This window comes from Ochlerotatus camptorhynchus, unplaced genomic scaffold (genome assembly GCF_037179485.1).
Source record: "Ochlerotatus camptorhynchus isolate MF236.1 unplaced genomic scaffold, CSIRO-AGI_Acam_v1.1 ptg000077l, whole genome shotgun sequence".
In the NCBI taxonomy this organism is placed as follows: Eukaryota; Metazoa; Arthropoda; class Insecta; order Diptera; family Culicidae; genus Ochlerotatus; species Ochlerotatus camptorhynchus.
The window spans coordinates 8,635,692-8,656,244 of NW_027040567.1; positions in this window are offsets into that span (position 1 = coordinate 8,635,692).

Genomic DNA, 20,553 nt, shown 5'->3' on the forward strand with positions numbered 1-20,553 from the left:
GAACTTTACATGATATATAATGTAAACTTATATGAAATATGACGCTCCATTTGTGTGCATCATATTGAACAGAAATTTACACTACTTTTCGAACTGTGTAAACAAAGTATTGACCCGAGTAGTAAACCTTAAAAACGATTGGCAAAATGTCAACACTCAACAGTGATACCGTTTCATATTATATTGTTTGTGTCCTACTTGTCAAAGTGTTCATTAATGTGCCGAACAGTGTGTCATGCTGTGTTTCGGCACAGTGTGCAGAGTTGATTGCCCCTTGCAATCTTCTTTATTTTCTTAACCCTCCGTTACTCGCGCTGTTGTACTTTGTACAACACACATGAGTTTTCCATTGCCATTTTGTTACTGAGTTACCAATTGATCTGAAACCAACGAGTATTCCTCAAAAAACTTGTTTTGATCTAAACAAGCTAAACTTTGATTACAGTAAACACCTAAAAAATGAGGATAATAGGGAAAAAGTAAATGGAAACCGCGAAAACTGTGATCATACTACGTGGGATTTAGCTGAATTGATTACAACATGGAATATATCGAGATCCTGACCAGATAGAAAGTTACTGTCTCTGACAAAGTTGTTCAGAAGACTATAACCTTATTGCTGGCGGACAGTAGTTCAGATTTTTCTCTATACGTAGCGCTAGTATACATGTGGAATTCTCGCATGTGATATATCTCGAGATCCTGACCAAATAGAAAGTTACTGTCTTCCACAAAGTATTTCAGGTGATCAAAGCTTATTGCTTAGTGCTCAATAGTTCCCAACCAGATAGAAAGGTACTGTCTTCGGCATAGTTGTTCAAGAGGTCAAGGTTTTTTCGCAGGTGGACAGTAGTTCAGATTTTTCTCACTTTGCGGTGCTACTATAGATGTGAAATTCTTGCATATAAAATATCTCTAGATCCTGACCAGATAGAAAATAAATGTATTCGGCAAAGTTTTTCAGGAAGTCAAGATCATTTTGTTGGGTGACAATAGTTCAGAATTTTCTCACTATGCGGTGCTAGTATATACGTGCCTTTCAATAGCTCGAGATCTTGATCAGCTAGAATGTTGCTGTCTTCGGCAAAGTTGTTTAGGGGGTCAAGACTTTTTGACTGGTAAACAGTAGTTAAGAATTTTCTCACCACGTCGCGTTAGTCTGATCAGATAGAAAGTTACTGTCTACGGCAAAGTTGTTCAGGAGGTCAAGGTCTTTTGGCTGGTAGACAGTAGTTCAGAATTTTCTCACTTCATGGTGCTAGTATACATGTGAAATTCTCACATATAAAATATCTTATGTTCTTGACCAGATAGAAAATTATTGTCGTCGGAAAGTTGTTCAGGATATCACAAAATTTTTGCTCGTGGACAGTTGTTCAAAATTTTTCTCACTACGTAGTGCTAGTGAAATGTGAAATTCTCGCCTGTGATATATCTCGACATCCTAACCAGATAGAAAGTTACTGTCTTGAACAAAGTTGTTCAGGAGGTTAAAGCCTAGAGTTTGTGAGAAAATTCTGAACTACTGTTCACCAGCCAAAAGACTTTGACCTTCTGAACAACTTTGTTGCAGACAGTAACTTTCTTTCTGATTAGATATAGCATATGCGAGAAGTGTACTAACGCCACGTGATGAAAAAATTCTTAACGAATGTTTATCAGCCAAAAAGGCTTTGACCTCCTGAACAACTTTGTCGAAGACAGTAACTTTCTATCTGGTCAGGATCTCGAAACAAAACACATGCAAGAATTTCACGTGTATTCTAGCGCTACGTAGTGAGAAAATTTTGAACTACTGTCCACTAGCGAAATCTATCTGATCAGAATCTTGAGATATTTTACATGCAAGAATTTCGCGTGTATACTAACGCCACGCCTATTGTGCACCAAGCAATAAGCATTGACTTCATGAACAACTTTTTCGAAGACAGTTATTTTCTACCTGTTCCGAATCTCGAGCTTAGCATACGCGAGAATTGTACACGTTTAATAGCGCCATGTGGTGAGAAAATTATAGGCTACTGTCCACCAGCCAAAAAATCTTCACCCCCTGAACAAGTTTGCCGAAAACAGTAACTTTCTATCTGCTCAGGATATCGAGCTATTGTATATGCGAGAATTGCATGTGTATACTAGCACCGAATAGTGAGAAAATTCTGATCAACTGTCCACCAACGAAAAGATTTTGACTTCCTAAACAGCTTTGCCTAAAACAGTAACTTTCTATCTGATCAGAATCTCGAGATATGTTATATGATAATTTCACGTGTATACTAGCGCCGTGTAGTGAGAAAATTCTGAACTACTGTCCACCAGCCCCACACCACTTGACCTCCTGAACAAGTTTGCCGAAGACAGTAACTTTCTATCTGCTCAGGATCTCGAGCTATTGTATACGCGAAAATTGCACGTTTATACTAGCGCCACGTAGTGATAATTTTCTGAACTACCACCAACGAAAAAATCTTGACTTCCTGAAAAACTTTGCCGAAGACAGTAACATTTATATGGTAAAAATCAAGAGATATTTTATATAGGCGAAAATTTTACATATTTATATAGGCCACGAAGGGAGAAAACTCTAAACTACTGTCCACCAACGAAAAGGCCTTGACCTTCTGAACAACTTTGCCGAAGACAATAACTTTCTATCTGGTCAGGATCTCGAGATTTTCCATGTTGTAACCAATTAAGTCAAATCCCACGTAGTACGGACACCGTTTACGCGGTTTCCATTCACATTTTCTCTATTATCCGCATTTTTTGGGGGTTAACTAATTTAGCTTGTTTAGTTAAAAACAAGTTTTTCAATAAATACGGGTTTCATATCGATTGGTAGTTCGGCTGCAAAATGGCAATGGAAAACTCATGTGTGTTGTACAAAGTACAACGCGCGAGTACTCGTGTTACAAAAGTTGGCGCGAGTAACGGAGGGTTAATCAAATATCAATAAACCCAGTTGACTCTTCGACAAATAGAAAAGAAAACTACTCCATTCAAAAGATTCCAAGTCCATTCGAAGCTAAAACAATCATAATTTATTTAGTGAAAAAGACAATTTGGGTTTGATGCTCAGATTGAATTCAAGCTGTTCAAAAGAAAGAAAAGATTATTATTCGGAATCCATATATATAAAAAAATTGTACAACACATTTTCCCGTTATTTGAAAAATCTGTATATTTTTGAAAAATCTGTAATCTATATATACAGATATCTGTATCAAAATATTGAAAAAAAAAAATCTATATTATAACAGATAAATCTGTATAGTAAGTTGTAGAATGCTTTAAAACCTCGATAAAGCTTGCAATGTTACTTGGGCAAGTATCTTAGCTTGAAAAATAGTTATTTTTTGGATCTATTTTATTGCGCTGGCAAACTTGTTTCAGTACCTTACGGTATCAAAATAAACTAGCAGGTCTCAACTTTTTTCGTGCACAAAATTCGGTATTGTGGCATCACTGCTTGAGATAGGCAATCATTTTTCAAATGAAATTTAAGTTTTTTTTTATTCAATATTCGAGATCATTCAGAGTGTAGGCTTGCAGAATAAATTGTCTACCCATGATGCCGTGTCAACAAGGGCGCTTCCTTAAGGCGATTCTTCAACACTAGTTAAACCCCAGCGAGTGACATCCCACTGGGATCCACGACATTAGATTGATCACTCCTCCGAACCAACCGATCAATTAGCACTGTCTCATTAACTGCCCAGCAACAATTCCCCTTGATCCTTTTGAATCACATACAGTAGGTACGTAAAAGCCCAACCGGTCACTCCACTAGAACGCCTCCTCCCTTTCTTGGAAATGCTCCAACCGAACTGCTACGCGTTATAATTTCTCGTTTCGTTGTGTCGTCTACAACATGCCTGCAATCCGGTCCATGAATATGAACGCCGGGGAATCCGGACCTACGAGACGAGTGCGCGCGATTTCAAATGAGATAATTTGTAGAAAAAATTGCCACTGTTACGAAAATTAGCGGTTCTGGCGGATAGGACGGGTCATCGCTTCTGGCGCTCGCCTCGGTGTAGATGCGGCCATATAATTGAGCTATTATTTCGAGTGTTTGTGTGTTTGCGACGACACATGGTTAAGATGTTTTTTTTTTCTGGATCCAAGCGCCATCCAAGGGCCCCGAGATCCTGGATTTTTCATATATAGATACCTCAGGTCTGTTTGAACAGAGCTGCACTGTTGATAAAGTGCGAGTTATGGGGCAGTGAAATATCATTAAGTGGTAATTTTATTGCATAATAATTGATATTCTGTCGTTAAAGGTAATTTGAGCGATTATAATGTCGTTAATAGGTGTACAGTGGTCTTGCTCCGCGTGCACTTATCGGATGCTTTGACGGAGAGCTGTAAATGATCGGCATATTGGCGATGAGTTCGATTCAATGGAAGGTGTCATCTGTTAGAAAAATGGAAAACATTCGAGAACAAAATGTCAATCAAAAATCTTAGCGAAATTCTAAACTGCTACATTGGAATTTTAATTACAAACTCATTAAATATCTGACGAGATTATTTGATCCGCATCGAATGAACAATATCAGAACCGACATTTGCTGGCAATCACCCATATCAAACTCAAGATGCGTTAATTCAGCTGTGATGTGCACGGTGGCAGATGCGAGAGCCTTTGAATCAAAGTGCTTTACCCACGAGGGTAAAATCCCTTTCGTGTGGTTTCATCATCCAACTTTGGCGTTCAGAAGCACCGTTGTGTTTTCCCCCATGAGGATCCAACAAGTGCCTCGCAGTGTCGACAACGAAACTTCTCGTGTGTATGTGCACGGTAAGAAAAAAATACGCAACGGTCAGTTCACTGTTACCAAGTTTGACTTGTTTGTCTCTTTTTCTCCTTCTAATGTTGTCAAAATCGAAGGAGCAAAACCACCCAACAGGAGTAGTAAAATGTGGGAAGCCACTTTTGGGTACAACTAACTTACTTTTGGGTAGAAACCGAGTGGAAAATTCCATACGAATTGCACACAACTAAATTAAAACTACACGCTAAGATGCACATATCTCAAAGTCGGTAAAGAATACCTAGATATCGGTAAAAATTATCGATATTTTAAGAAAGTGAACATACCTAAACTATCGGTAATCATGGATTACCAAAAATTAACGTTAGTTAATACCTGATGTATAGTTAAAAAAAAACCTATATGAAGTAAACAGTAACGATTTTTATCGGTAAAAATACCGATAATTTTGAGTAATCACTCTAAAATTATCGGTGTTTTTTACCGATAAAAATCGTTACTTTTTACTTTAAATAGGCTATTCCTTTACTATAAATTAGGAAATGTTTAACGTTAGTTTTTGGTAATCCATGATTACCGATAATTTAGGTATGTAAACCTTCTTCGATTATCGTTAATTTTTACCGACATTTATAATTTCTTTACCGACTTTGAGGCATGTGCATCATAGTATGTAGAGTGTACTTGGATCCACTTTACTTACTTTTGTCTTCCTGCACTCCAGTGTCGAGATGAGTGAACTTACTTATGGGTACTTTTTTCTTACCGTGAGGGATTAAAGTAAAAAACCCTGTTTGGCATCACCAATCCGTTGTGCAAAAATTTGTGCTGGAGCAGGGGATTTATTTTTCTCGGTTCTTGTTGTAATGCCCTTCTTTGCACCATTATTCCCGATAAAGCTTAACTTTTGCTCTCGTCCTGCCGGTAACAGAGTCCGAACTGGAGTTATGCTTGATATACGCTATCTCAACCCCACCGGTGTGAATGATTAACCTTGAACTTGAAGTTCACCGTAAACTGGATCGTTCGGCGTCATCGTTGTCGTCCGGTTGGTTGGATAAACCAACCATGAAAGGACCTCGCAGCCTGGGTACGTACGTACGTACGTACGCCCTTCATTTTCATATTACGCTGAAAAGCGCTTCAACAAATTGTATCAATTTCAAGCCACACCGGATTATCGTAGAATTCATATCAGGAGCATTCGCTTCTCCTGCTGCGTTGGCTGTCGGTAGGGAACAAAGAATTTCGTATATATGTTTATGCACTGCCGGATCCAGTGGTTAGGGGGCATAAGGAGAACATGTGCTTTATCTACTGTGGTTAGTCAAAGTACTAGTCACCGCAAGATTAACAAACATTTTGTTATAATGTCTTCTCTTGACGAACTACAATAGAGAGTAGAGAGCACAGTCCTCCCTCTGCACCCCACTGGAGCCCGCAGTGCGTGGAATTGTGTTTTAAATATATTTTTATTCAACCGTCTGTTTTTGGATTTTTTTTCGTTCGGTTCACAAATCCTGAATCCTGTTTATTCTGTCGACTGCAAATTTCAACGTGAATTGTATCGGTTGACGCTGCCGCTCATTCATCAAGTGTCAATTAAAATGTCATGAAAAAAACCTTAATCTAGATACAAATGATTTTTTTTTTTCGTTGATTTGTTTTCTGTCGATCTTGTTTTCCTGGCTGGGTATCAATGTTACCGACGCCAGGACCCTACCTATCGACCCATCAACTCCATGAACCGCGGACCAACGGCTTCACCTCTGATGAGAGATGTTATGCCTCAGAACATCCCGGCGGCACCGACTGCGATTGAATCCAGGCCTGCTGTGGTGAGAGGTAATCACGCTTACCACTACATCACCGGCGCCGCTAGATGCAAATGCTGGTAGCATAATTGGATTGTGGTTATTTTACCGTGTATACATAATTTCTCGTATAATAAAGTTCGAACCAATGAAAATATTGTTTGAATACTGAAAAGTGGTACAACTGTTGCTGCAGTAAAGCTTTCCCAAGCCAAGAGTGGTGGAATTTATTCCCGATCCAGACGATGACCTTAACACAGAAAAAAAATCGGCATTTTAACTATCGATCCGAAACGATTTGCGAATCTGTGTGGAACTACTCGTTACATAAAGATTCGCAAATCGTTCGGATCGATGTTTTTAAAGTTACTTGTTATTTTACACAGTTGTTTATTATTGTCCAACATGTCATTTTACATATTTGGTTCCCTAGTTTTGTACACGACTAACACTTGAAAAGGGATTATGCAAAAATGACACACATCAATAGAAAAAACATATATATCTCGTGAACGATTTGTTTGATCGAGATGGTGTCTTCGGCGAAGTTGCGGACAAGTATTGTGCCTTTCAACAAAAAATAAACACCGTAAAAAATTATTTTATTATTTACAAAAAACAAAATTATTTGAAAAAAAAATTAAATAACCCAAAACTGCATTTTTTTAAATATTTATATTGTAGGTAAGAAAGTTTGAACATACTGAGAGGTTAGCACATATCATTGGTAAGAGACGTGTGTGTTATTTTCTCACACACACGTCTCTTAACGATGATATGTGCTAACCTATCACCAAACAAACAATTCACAGTCACAAATAAGCATACACATTGAATAAATGCTGTATAACAGTGTACAACGCTGAATAAAACAAAATGTCGAATTGTGTGCTGAAAAAAGCTCATTGAGATCGATATATGCGCCTTTATTCCACCGTTTGCTCTGATATGATTAATTTACTTATTAAAAGCTTTATAAACGATGACTATCTTCCTGATTCAGAACCAGAAGTTTGATCTAATAACAAACTGAATAAGTGTAATTTTCACATACATTGTCGCTTTAATTCGACTGTTTTCAATTGCTTGCATAAAATGCTTTATTAGACGTCTTATAAATGTTTTCTAGCTCCATTATTAGATTTCATTGCATTGCTTTACAACATTGCTGTATAAAAGTGAATACAGTTAGCAAAATAACTCTTATACCACTATGCGTCCATGTTTTAATTGCATGCTTTATAAATGCTTTACAAACGGCGTATTCATTCATTATTCCACAACAGTGCTTCAGGCTAACAACAAAACGACATTGGTAGCATAGTGGTTACCGTTTCCGCTTTCCAAGTAGAAGGTCGCGAGTTCAATCCCAGCCTCAACCTTTTTTTTTATTTATGTTCTACTCCTAATTAATTTAAATCGTAATCATAAATCGTATCACTCACGACAACCAATTCATAGATCTATAGAAAAGAATAGCATCCTTTCCATCGCAATTAGAGAGATGGAGAGGTAACGTTGGTCCAGTGTTAAACAACTATGAATGAATTAATCATTCCCACATCTTCTTGAATTAGCTAGAGTTACGGCTGGAAGTGCTGATAGGTTTTCAGATTCAAGGTTTTATTGCTTATTTAGCTGCCAATATGATGTATTCTAGGATAGCTCAGATGACAAGGCAAGCGGCTGGTGATCGGAAGGTCATGGTTCGAATCCCTTATAACGACATGAGTGTGTATGTATGTATGTATGTAATAAATTCGACAGAAATAATGACACAACAATCACTAAACGAGAACAACCCTGCTCTGTGCCGTTCTTATTTTCGGATTAATTATCCCCTAGTTGAATAATCGTTTAATAATTGTATAATGATGTGATAATTCAACATTATTTCACATGAGAATCAAGCGTCTATATACACCTTTATACCATCGCTGTTTAAGGAAGTACAGATGTCTAATAAACGCTGAATAATCAAAAATTTGATCGAATAAGCTCTGTTACAACTGTTGTAAGTCAAATAAAAGCTTCTCGACATACCTTATTCAACACCAAATATTTCGATGTTGTGGTTGAATAAATTCTCCAGATTTGTGGGAACAAATCCTGAACAGAAGTTATTATTAAAAATAGTACAAGTATTATTAAGCATGAAGTGGAATAAAATCGTCAAGAAGTCGTTTCTTCAATAGGCAATTGTTTGTTGGGTAGTGTGTTCAAACTTTCTTGCAAACAATTAAATTGACTGCAAGTCGCTAAACCGTAAATCAAAAAGTAATTTATATTGTAGTTTAGATAAAAAGCCACTGTCAATGTGTATTGACTGGGCAATTCATAAAAAAAGTTATGAATTATTGAAAAAAGTACTATTTTTCAAAATAGTATCTACATTTATTGAATATATTTGAAATGGTGTGATTATTAAAACACATTAAATTTACAATATCGGGGCGACCCCGGCGTAGTGGTTAGCATCCATACCTCTCACGCCAAAGTCACGAGTTTAAATCTCACCCCCGGACAAGTCACGAATGACCCAAGAGCGTTAAAGTGACTATAAAAAAAAAAAATAATAAAAAAATAAATAATAAATTTACAATAAAAAAGCTACTAGTGCTTAAATTGCCCAAAGTTGTTATTTTCGAGATACTCGTAGGTTGAAATTCACTTATCGCATAATTGGAGCAAATTTCACCCTTTTGAGATGTTATTCGTGAGTGTCCAATTTCGAAAATATTTTTAACAAAAAACTCAATTAATTTATTAGCTAGAGAATAATCTTTAGAAGAGGGTAGGTGGATAGTTCCGTTAGAGTACGGCAGTATTAAAAATTGAATAGAAGTTCAATTCAATTTTTCAAATCTATTCAATTTTCATACTGCCGTACTCTAACGGAACTATCCACCTACCCTCTTCTAAAGATCATTCTCTAGCTAATAAATCATCACACTAAAGCTTCATGTTAGCATTTCCAACCAACTCTGAAAATCTCTAACTTCGCGTATGAAGTAACATAAAACACTTTGAATGTATCAATTAATTTGCTTAAACTTTGCAGTTTTGCAATCATACGCATGAGTTAAGATATAATTATTCATGAGTAAGATACCGTATGGGAAAAGTGTATTTTATTATTTGGCCCCATATACAGCTAGCTAGTTTCGAAGACCACGGTGGAATAGAAAACAACCATAAATAGAAAGAGAAAGATCAGAAATTTACATTTAGTTCCACTATTTTATTCGCAAATCCTTGACAGATACGCATATTTCGTCTACAATGTGCATACTCCTTCAGTGTCTTGTATTAATACTCGTATACGAGTATTGGTCCAAGACATTGAAGAAATCTGCATCAGACCAACAAGTATTTCGAAAATAACAACTATGGGAAATTTAAGTATTAACAGCTTTTGTGTTGTAAATTTAATTTTTTTAAATATTAACACTAGGTATTTCAAAGATATTCGATAACTGTAGGTAGTATTTTGAAAAATAGTACTTTTTTCAATAATTCATAACTTTTTATGAATTGCCCAGCAACTACACATTGTCAGTGAGTAGCACTTTATCTTAACTACAATATAAACATAAAAATGCAATTTGAATATATTGAAAAATTTTATTTTATTTTTAATAATTTTGATTTTTTTTTGTAAATAATAAAATAATTTTTTACGGTGTATATTTTTCTTGAAAGGCACAATACTTCGCCGCAACTTCGCCGAAGACACCATATGTAAAATGGCATGTTGGACAATAACAAACAACTCTGGATCAACAATAGAAAAGGGCCCATCAGCATTTGTAAACAAACCGTTCCAAAGCCCATTCCTCACAAATCGAAGGCCGCCCACACAAACCAACACCATCATCGTGTAGATAGAAGTTTCCCCTATCCGATGATGGTGTTGGTTTGCGTGGGTGGCCTTCGATTTGTGAGGAATGGGCTTTGGAACGGTTTGTTTACAAATGCTGATGGGCCCTTTTCTATTGTTGATCCAGAAATGTGCAAAGTTTCAACAGAATCGTAGAAGGTCGATCAAAAAATTTGAAAAAAAAATCGTCATTTGAAATGGAACTGCTGTATCGCGTAAAATCTTCCCTCGTTTCATTTTGAGCTACACACTTAGAAATACCTAATCTTACACGTGACGGAATCCATCTTTGACATAAATGATGAGACGTAAACAAACATGTCATGTAAAATTAAGTGCTGCGAGACTGAAAAGTTCGAAAGTACGCTTGATTGAGCTCACGTCTATTATGACTCAATTTTATGTCAAAATTGACGCTCGTATATGTCAGTCTCAGAGCACCTAAATTTACATCATTTTTTCTAAGTGTGTACAGTTGACAAAAACGACGAAATCGTTTACAAGTTTGCATACAATATTGCTAATTTAAGCGATATTGCGTTTAAATTTACAAGAAACGTACTTTGGAACTTTCGAGTCTCGGAGCACTTAATTTTACATGACATGTTTGTTTACGTCTCATCTTTTATGTCAAAGATTAATTCCGTCACGTGTAAGATTATGTATTTCTAAGTATGTAGCGTTAATTTTATGTGCGCTATATCTCGCAGAAATTTACATGAATTTTTAGGCCGGAAGCCACTCTCAAGCACCCTTTCTAAGCAATAAAAAAAATCCATCATATTATGCATATGAATATTTATTTCAAGGTCAGTGTAATACAAGCCGCAATTTTGCGACTCAAACAAAAACATTGCTCAGAAAAATAATCTGAATTTTAACTGTCGCGTAAAATCTCTTCTAGTTCAATTTTGAGCTTTAGTTCGCGTAAAAAAACGAAATTGTTTACTTGCCAGCTTGTGGCTAAATGGCAGATTTACAAAATAAACGATGTGCGGAATTTTTTGAGGCAGTATATAATTGTCGTTACTGCTAAAATCCGAATAAAAAAAATCACAAGTGTAAATCGATTTTACTCTCAGTTCGTTCCGTTATACATAGTTTCGAAAAAAAAAGTGCACCGTAATCGCAGAATAATGCGCACTGCTTTCGACACTATGTACACAGCAAAAAAAATGTAATATCGATCAACGTAGTTCAAGCTGATGTATGAAATAATGATGTAATAGCAAAAAGCAGATACAATATTACATCCATGGACGTAATTTTGTTCGCAAAATCGATGTACATCGTACAACGTAATATTACATAACCGTCGGAATGATCTCTGTGCAGCTGTTTGGATGTAATATTCAACAACTTTTTTTTTCTGTGTATAACGTATGGATAAAGAGTAACATAGATTTTCGCTTGTGAGTTTTCCCAGTTTTCAGCTGTAACGACAATACTTTTCCTTAATTTGTCTGCAGTTTCACTGAATTCAAATCAGTAAATGAGTTTTTTTACTAAGTTGTTACTTAGCTGCATTAATGAAATCAGTTTTTTAAAAGATAATCCTGCTGTAGCCCATAGTAAACGAAGGAAAATAGTTCCCATTTCGAACACTAATTCTCGATTCGTAAGCCAATTTAATTTTTTTCAAAAATGTCAAACATTTTACCAACCAAGCAAGATAATGTTTTCCCATGACAAAATAAGCTGCTGTGCAAATTATTCATAATTAGTGAGTGAGTTTTTTTTTCAATCTTGATAAAGGTGAGGCATGTGCAATAGCTTCGTGGAGCATCATAGCTTAGTCAGTAAAGGCACGGTATTACCATGCCGGAGGCGGCGGATTCGATTCCCGGTCGGGATAATCTTTTTCGGGTTGGAGATTTTCTCGACTTCCCTGGGCATATAGAGTAGTATCATTGTGCTTGCCACACAATATACAAATTCATGCATTGGTATTGGCATCGAAAGCTCTCAATTAATAGCTGTGGAAGTACATTTAGAACACTAAGTTGAGAGCACGCATTATGCATCAATGTGCATTAAGCAATAAGCTTGAAATGCAAATGAGAAGAGAAGAGAAGATGTGCGATAGCTTTATTTAATTTTAGTAGGGATTTTTGTCAAGTGTTACTTATTGTTACATGGTGAATCGATGCTTTCGAACTGTGACAACTGACAACAACGGACCTATCAAGCCGCTGTTATTCAACCAAGCACACCGAAACTATAGCTACTTTTGAAAATACCGACGATCACGTGATCTGCACTGAGAGGTTCAAATAACTGCTAAGTGGTGACACCGAATTGGATTTCTCTTTCGCCTGGTTTTCTTGAAATTGAAATTTGATGTTGAAATTAACATTTGGCTTGAAATTCTTCTCACCCTCAGCTCCGTATTACTCTCTTGAAATCTCAGCATTTACTTGAAGCACTTTCCATAATTCCGTTCACAAATTTTTCGGTATACGTAAATCCTCTTAGAAATCTCCTCAGATCCACCATGCGATGTCATTCTGTAGTTTTGCAAAGAAATCTCTATACAATTCTCCTGGAATATTTCTCAAAACCATCTTTCCATCCCATACAAGTAAAATTAAACTCTTCAGAATCCCTTGAATTTTAAACTCAGAATTTACAAAGAATTATCGTTTGAATATCTTCTAAAATAAACTCGATATTCCTCATTGTTTTTAAATTCCATGCCCAAAATTTGTTGATTTAGTTGGCTATCATAATCAGTACTTAGGTGAATATTGATTTTACAATGCTAAAACTGACACATGAATTACGGTTTCGATTAGCTTGTTCGTTGGAATTTGATTAAATCTGGTAAGATGCCTTTGAAATCACTTCAGAATATTTGAAGATTTGATTTAAAAGCCATGTGAAATTTTCCGTTAAGTCACTGAAAGGGACTTGGTACTGTGAAGAGGCAAAGAAAATTGCCTTACGACTGTACTACTGTTCAACGCCAGCATTCGAATAAAATGGAAAGCATTTGTGACTGCCAAGCGTTTCGTTGGTTAAAAAATGGAACATTAACCCACGTGAAGGATTCAGTACAAATATTATGGATCTACCTGAACAAAAGGCAAAGCTGTGGCAAAGTGGCACTCGCCTTCGACCTTCGGTCGTGTGCGAATAGGGGGGATGAAATTGCGTAACATTTTGCACACTCATTGCCATATTCAGAACCACATGCCCCCAACGACCACACAAAATGCTTTCTAGAGTTGTAATCCTGTAACTAAACTTGGAAGCAGGGGTGCAAGTGATTTTGATTGATACTCTTCATCAACTTTCTGTTCCGTTAATAACTCGATGGCAAACACATTTATTGATTCGTTTGTTGTTCTGGCTGATAGCATAGGAGGAAATCAATGAAGAGAATTGACTTTTACCCCTCTGCTTCTAATCCCTTTAATCCAGTCGTCGTCATATCAATGAAAACTAGCATCGCACTGCTTTTGGTTCTTGGGTTACATTTGCTGGTTGCAATTTTGCTGTTCGAAATTTTCGAAGCACCACCAAAAACATGAAATTACACTATTCTCTAGAGATGCCTAAAAGTCCAATTATTCGATTAGCGATTAATCGTAAAGATTTCTCCTTGATTTGTTTTCCGTCGATCTTGTTTTTCGTGCTGAGCACCAATGCTACCGATGCCAGGGAGGCAGCTCCCACACCTGGACCCTACCTATCGACTCATCAACTCAATGAACCGGGGACCAACGGCTTTACTTCCATTCCGAAGGAAGGCGTGATCAGAGATGTTATGCCTCAGAACATCAAGGCGGCGCCAACTGGGATTGAACACAGGCCAGCTGAGGTGAGAGGTAATCACGCTTACTACTACACCACCAGCACCGGTAATCGTAAAGATTTTTCCAGCTATTCTATTAAATATTTATCGAATTTTCAATTATTCGAGCGCGTAGCCGACATCCCCTCTTATTTCTACTCGTTTGATTTAGCGCAGTAGAGAAAATAAATAAAAGTACTAATTTATCAGATTTTTTAAATTAGTTAAATTTCTGTACATGTCCCAACTAAAATTCATAGTAAAACGTTATTTTCATAGTCATACGAAAGAGTATAAACAGGGTTTTATGACAAATGGCCGAATGACGAATGGCCGAATGACGAATGACCGAATGACAAATGGCCAAATGGACAAAAGGCCTAAAGGACGAATGGCCGGAAGGATGAATGGCCGGAAGGACGAATGGCCGAAAGGACGAATTGCCGAAAGAAAGAATGGCCCAAAGGAAGAATAGTCGAATGGACAATTGGCCGAATGGACAAGACTCCAAGGATTACTTTTATGAAATTTAAAAAAAAATCTACAGTTTTAATTGCACAATAGATCAAAAAATCATTCTGTCCTATTAACCCTCTAATGCCCATTTTTTTGTTTTGATTCTACATACTTGCTTACGAACGTTGAAGGCCATGAAGGCACTATGGAGTTCTGTATTATTATTTGATATTGATTATACAATTTGAAAGAATAGGTCATGTTAAAAAAAGGAGATATCTCTATTAAGAATATTGATTCTAAAGCGCTAAAAATCAGTTAAAAATAGTATTTTGAAAGAGCGGCTCATGTTCAAATTTAACTAAATCACTGTTAAAAATATTAATTTCCGAAGCGCTAAAAATAACTACAAAAACATAGATTCATCTATTTCTACCACTTTCAACCAGACGGTTGTTCATCTCAGTTTTAACTGTTATGTGCTTGAAGGGGTACTCGGGTACCCAGCTCCCATTTGAATAACTGGGTGTAGAAAAAGCAAAACATTCTTCACGCACAGAAGGGTTATAGATGAAAAATCTCATGAATAACTGTAGCGTCAATTAATCTGCTGCAATATAATTCGAAGAACAGCTCATGTTTAAAAGAAGAAAGTATCTCTACAAAAAAAAAAAAAAAAATCAGTCCGCATCGTGCTCTCTTGCCGTGCGGATCTATTTGCTTTTTGCTGAAGGAAGTGTTACTACTACCTAAAGCTACAACCAATTTAAACAGCACTTTTCAGTGCTCAACCTGTAAAAAAAATTTCTACCTTGTTCAACTCTTATTCCTCTTCGATCCTTGTTTGGACCCTACCCGAGGTAATCCTTCTTGGATATCGATTTGGAAAATTCCTCTTCGATCCTTCAGATTCTTATAGTAATCTGCTTGGAAGTCGATTTGGATAAAAATTTACTGCCGCCATGGCGCCTAAACGCAAAAGAAAGGGGCAAACTCTTGACCCCCCTTCTGATGAAATTAATTTGAGTAATCAATTTGATTTGCTCACGGATGATGAGAATGATCCATCATCCAAGAAAAATTCTAGTAAACTTTCCCGGCTTAATGCCAAGAAGGAAAAGATTCCCCCTATTGTGATAACCACTACCGATTTCCATGCTCTTCGCATGGAACTTTTGAATTTCGTGAAAGTTAAGTTTTCACTACAAATTGGACGTCGGGGTGAATGCCGTGTATTGGCTGAAACCTTGGACGGATTTAAATGTCTTCTCAAGTATCTTACTGAGAAGAAGCACAAATTTTTTACTTACGACACCAAAACTGAACGTGTGTTCAAGGTTGTCATGAAAGGACTGCCCAGTGGTGAATCCCTGGATCAGATCAAAGATGAACTGGCAAAATTACTTGGAGTTGTGCCACTCCAAGTAATCAAAATGAAAATGAAATCCCGTCCTGGCGATTCGCGCAACGGGATTTCTAATGATTTTTATTTAGTTCACTTCAAGTCTAGTGAACTAAACAACCTTAAGGCCTTAGAAAAAGCTAGCCTTATGCTCCATGTCCGAGTGAAGAGGGAACACTTCAGGAAGACTGGAGGAAATTTCCAAAACCTCACCCAGTGCCGTAAGTGCCAGGGATGGGGTCACGGAACTCAAAATTGCTACATGCCAGCTAAATGCATGAATTGTGGTGATTCCTCTCACGCAAAGGACGACTGTCCTGTGAAGGAAGATCCTAAGAAATTTAAATGTTCAAATTGTGGTGAAAACCACAAATCCAATTTTTGGGAATGTAAGACTCGCAAAGCGATCGTACAATCTCGTTCTAACCGTCAGGTAGGAAACGCTCCACGTTTCCGACCAGGTACAAATTCCTCTGCTGTTAACAACGGTCAGCGAGGAACAAATTCTACATTCGTACCCGTAGGTACAAATATCACCCCTGCTTCAAATGTTTCATCTGTACCTACTCCCCTCGCTGCTAACAATGTTCAGCGAGTTAATGGAGCTACCTATGCTGCTATTGCAGCGGGTAGAAATCAAAATACTAACCAACGTTCTAACGGAAATTTTGACAATTTTGACTTAGGAAGCATTACTGCCCCCAAAATGGAATTTTTACAGAATTCATTAATTGACATGATTTCTGATATGCTTAAATCTAACTCCATGTTTGATGCTATTCAAACTGGAGTAAAATTTGCAAATAATATTGTCATGACTTTAAAATTCAGTAATGGATTTTAAAGCATTAAATATTGTAAATTGGAATGCTCGATCTCTTAAAGATAACGAAGACGAGCTATTTAATTTTTTGAGAGTACATAACGTGCATATTGCCGTTATAACTGAAACGTTCCTTAAACCTGGCCATAAGGTTAAGAAGGACGCAAATTACTTGATTTATAGAAATGATCGTCTTGATGGACCCTGTGGTGGCGTTGCCATCATTATTCATAGACGAATCAAACATAAAATTCTTTCTTCATTTGAAACCAAAGTTTTTGAAACTTTGGGGGTTTCTGTTGAAACAAAATTTGGTCAACTTACGTTTATAGCTGCCTATTTGCCATTCCAATGCGTAGGCCAGCAAAAGAATTTTCTCAAGGGTGACCTCCAGAAACTTACCCGTCATAGGTCTAAATTCTTCATTATTGGTGATTTTAATGCAAAACACCGCTCATGGAATAATGCTCAAAGCAATTCCAATGGTAATATTCTGTTTGATGATTGTTCTGCAGGTTATTACACTATTCAATATCCAAACAGCCCAACATGCTTTTCTTCTGCAAGAAATCCCTCCACTATTGATTTGGTCTTAACTGATTCATGTCAACTTTGTAGCCAGTTGGTTACCCATGCTGACTTCGGTTCTGATCACCTTCCAGTAACTTTTGAAATATCCCAAGAAATAATTTCTAATCCCAACAGCTCTACTTTCAATTACCATAGAGCTAATTGGGAGCGGTATCGAACATTTATGGAATATAACTTCGATCCAAACATTCCTTTGCAAACCAAAGATGAAATTAATTATGCTCTTGAATCTCTGACTACTTCTATAGTTGAAGCAAGAGCTGCCTCAGTACCAAAATGCGAGGTTAAATTCGATTCAATTATAATAGACGATGATCTTCAGCTCTTGATCCGTCTTAAAAATGTCCGTAGGAGACAATATCAAAGAACACGCGATCCTGCCATGAAAGTTATCTGGCGGGATTTGCAAAAACAAATTAAAAAGCGACTCTCTGCCCTGAGGAACAAAACTTTTGAAAATAATATTTCTAAATTAGACCCGAGCTCCAAACCCTTTTGGAAACTCACAAAAATTTTGAAAAAACCTCAAAAGCCTATTCCAGCGCTTAAAGAAGGTGGTAAAATTTTGATCACAAATTTGGAAAAAGCTCAGAAACTTGCTAAGCAATTCGAGAGTTCCCATAATTTCAGTTTGGGTCTTACTAGTCCTATTGAGAATCAGGTTGCTCGGGATTTTCTGAATATTTTCTCTCGGGAAAATATTTTTGATGATTCCTGGGGGACTGATTTGGACGAAGTAAGGTCTATAACTAAAAAGTTTCAAAATATGAAAGCTCCAGGTGATGATGGAATTTTCTATATCCTCATCAAAAAACTCCCAGAGAGTACCTTGTCTTTCTTGGTAAAATTATTTAACAGATGTTTCCATTTGGCATACTTTCCTGATAAATGGAAAAATGCAAAAGTTGTTCCAATTTTGAAGCCGGATAAAAATCCAGCTGAAGCTTCTAGCTACCGTCCAATAAGTTTGCTTTCTTCAATAAGTAAACTTTTTGAAAAGATAATTTTGAATAGAATGATGCTTCACATCAATACGAACTCAATTTTTGCAGATGAGCAGTTTGGATTTCGCCATGGACATTCAACTACTCATCAACTCTTAAGAGTTAACAATTTAATTCGTTCAAACAAATCTGAAGGCCACTCAACTGGAGTTGCTCTTCTAGACATAGAAAAAGCATTCGACAGTGTTTGGCATGAAGGTTTGATTGCTAAATTGAAAAAGTTTAATTTTCCACTTTATATTATGAAATTAGTTCAAAATTATTTAACTGACAGAACTCTTCAAGTAAATTATCAAAATTCCAAATCTAATCGACTACCTGTTAGGGCAGGAGTTCCTCAGGGTAGTATTCTTGGGCCTATATTGTATAACATTTTCACTTCGGACCTCCCTGATTTGCCTCAGGGTTGCCACAAATCTTTGTTCGCTGATGACACAGGCATTTCCGCTAAAGGAAGAAGTCTTCGTGTTATTTGCAGCAGACTGCAGAAAAGTTTAGATATTTTCTCTTCTTATTTACAAAAATGGAAGATTTCTCCCAACGCTTCCAAAACTCAACTTATAATATTTCCACATAAGCCTAGAGCTTCGTTTTTGAAACCTAGTAGTAGTCACATAGTCACTATGAACGGAGTTCCAATTTCCTGGTCAAACCAAGTGAAATATCTTGGATTAATACTTGACCAAAAATTAACTTTTAAAGATCACATTGAGGGCATTCAAGCCAAATGTAACAAATATATAAAATGTTTGTATCCTCTTATAAACAGGAAATCCAAACTTTGCCTGACGAATAAACTTCTAATATTTAAACAAGTTTTTAGACCGGCCATGCTTTACGCTGTGCCAATATGGTCTAGTTGCTGCACTACCAGGAAAAAAGCACTTCAAAGGATTCAGAACAAAATTCTGAAAATGATTTTGAAGTTGCCTCCCTGGTACAGTACAACCGAAGTACATAGAATTTCGAATGTTGAGACTTTAGCACAAATGTCCAACAAAATAATTAATAATTTCAGGCAAAAATCGTTGCAATCCTCAATTGCAACGATTAATTCCCTTTATACTTAGATAAGATTTAGTTTTAGTTTTTAGTTTTAAGATATCAATTGTTATACTGACATGCAGGTTAAAAAACCTGTTTAAAATACTGAATTGCCAAGACATGAACAATGTAAAAACACTTAGATATATATCATAACAATTAAGGCTGGTACGTTACTGCAGTAACTGGAGCACCTAGGTTAAAATGAAATGTAATTTATTTTGAATTTGGAACAAATAAAGAGTTAAAAAAAAAAAAAAAAAATCTCTACAAAAATATTAATTCAAAAGCGTTAAAAATCATCTACTCACTATCTCTATTTAAAAATATATTTTATATATTTATTAAGATCTAAGATTATATCTTTCAGTTGTTGTTAAGACTATTACCTCATTGGATGATTTTATAACTGATTTGTGCAATATTAAAATCAAATGTATCTTCAGCAATTTTCAAGATGATTAAGGGGATTAATTTCATTAATTCATCGTTCCGTCACATCCATCTCCACTATCTCTTCTACCAGCACTTCAACTGCTTCATCTATCTGTGGCTTTATCGTTGTCCATTAACGACGCACAAGTACAGAGTTGCGACCTATGACAATCACGATCGTCAAACAGCTGATGGTAGTAACGCTTGGTACATTCCTATCAATGTACTTGTCGAAGCACTCTCCATGACCATCCATCAAGTTGACGAAATAAGTAAAAAGCAACTGGTGAATGTCATCTTTGGTGGTGATCCATCACTGATCTGGTCATTTCCGACAATCACGACACTCTTCTGTGCTCGTTTTGAAGCAGTTGTTGCTTTGCTTGCTTATGTGTGAGTGTGTTGATAAGTGAACCCAACCAAGACGAACTTGGAATGAGTGAGCATTGTTTTCATTTTCTTCTATCTTGTCGCTTTTTCTAATCACCGTACTGCAGAAGTCTTCACTGTTTCCGTTGTGTTTTTCAACA